This window comes from Bubalus bubalis, chromosome 23 (assembly GCF_019923935.1).
Source record: "Bubalus bubalis isolate 160015118507 breed Murrah chromosome 23, NDDB_SH_1, whole genome shotgun sequence".
Lineage (NCBI taxonomy): Eukaryota > Metazoa > Chordata > Mammalia > Artiodactyla > Bovidae > Bubalus > Bubalus bubalis.
In genome coordinates this window covers 19,674,913-19,676,282 of record NC_059179.1, presented here as the reverse complement: position 1 = coordinate 19,676,282, position 1,370 = coordinate 19,674,913, and positions in this window count along the sequence as shown.

The following is a 1,370-nucleotide window of genomic DNA, read 5'->3' as shown; positions in this document are numbered from 1 at the left end:
GCTTGCATTTTTTCTGTGTATTAGTGGAATAGGTAATATGTAATAACCACATGGGGTAGACTTGTCTGGGATACTCAGTAATCTCACAGCATCAGCTCCAAACAATCCATTTGACCAACAAGCCTCCTCTTCTCGCTGCCAGGCCCCCACTACCAGCTGATCAGAGGCCTGCCCTGGGGAGGCCCAGTCTACTGCTGTCGCACTTCTGGCGAACTGTATAGGAAAGGACCCAATTCCCCAGTGCCCCACAAAGTTACACAGGAGCCACTGCCTCTCCGGCCATCAAAACCTCCAGAATCAGGCAAACAGCAGGTGGGGTGAGTGCAAAGTGGGTGCAACTGAGGGTCATCTGGGGGCCCACGCTCCCACTCTAGAGACTCAGCCTCTCACTTTTCATGAGCAAACCATGCCTGTCACATTACTGAAATCTTTCCTTACACACTTGCATTATTCTAAAGTGAGTTGGGTTGTCACTCTTGGTCTGAAAGAGTCCCGCAGATGTCCCCATGGAAACGCACCTCTCCTAGCCAGCCCCTTCCAACCTAACAGCCAAGGCCATGATGCAGAGGCCCCAGAGCAGAGCAGGTGGAAGATTCCCTGGGGCATCGCCTCCCACCATGAAATTTATACAGAGTAACATAGACCTGCCTTACTACCAGGAGAAATATCAACAACCTCAGATATGCAGATGATACCACTCAAATGGCAGAAAGGGAAGAGGAACTAAAGAGCCTCTTGATGGGAATGGAAGAAGAGAGTGAAAAAGCTGACTTGAAACTCAACATTCAAAAAAAATAAGATCATGGTATCTGGTCCCATCACTTCATGGCAAATATAAGGGGAAAAGTGGAAGCAGGGACAGACTTTATTTTCTTGGGCTCCAAAATTACTGCAGATGGTGATTGCAGCCATGAAATTTTAAAAATGCTGATCCATTGAAGGAAAGCTATGACAAACCTAGACAGTGTATTAAAAAACAGAGACATCACTTTGCTGGCAAAAGTTCGTATAAGCAAAGCTATGATTTTTCCAGTAGCCGTGTACATACACGAGAGTTGGACCATAAAGAAGGCTGAATACCAAAGAATTGATGCTTTTGAATCATGGTGCTGGAGAAGACTCTTGAGAGTCCCCTGGACTGCAAGGAGATCAAACCAGTCAATCCTAAAGGAAATCAACCCTGAATATTCATTGAAAGGACTGATCCTGAAGCTGAAGCGCCAGTATTTTGACTGTGTGATGTGAAGAGCCAACTCATTGGAAAAGACCATGATGCTGGGAAAGATTGAAGGCAAAAGAAGAGCATGGCAGAGGATGAGATGGTTAGATAGCATCACCAACTCAGTGAACATGAATTTAAGCAAACTCCA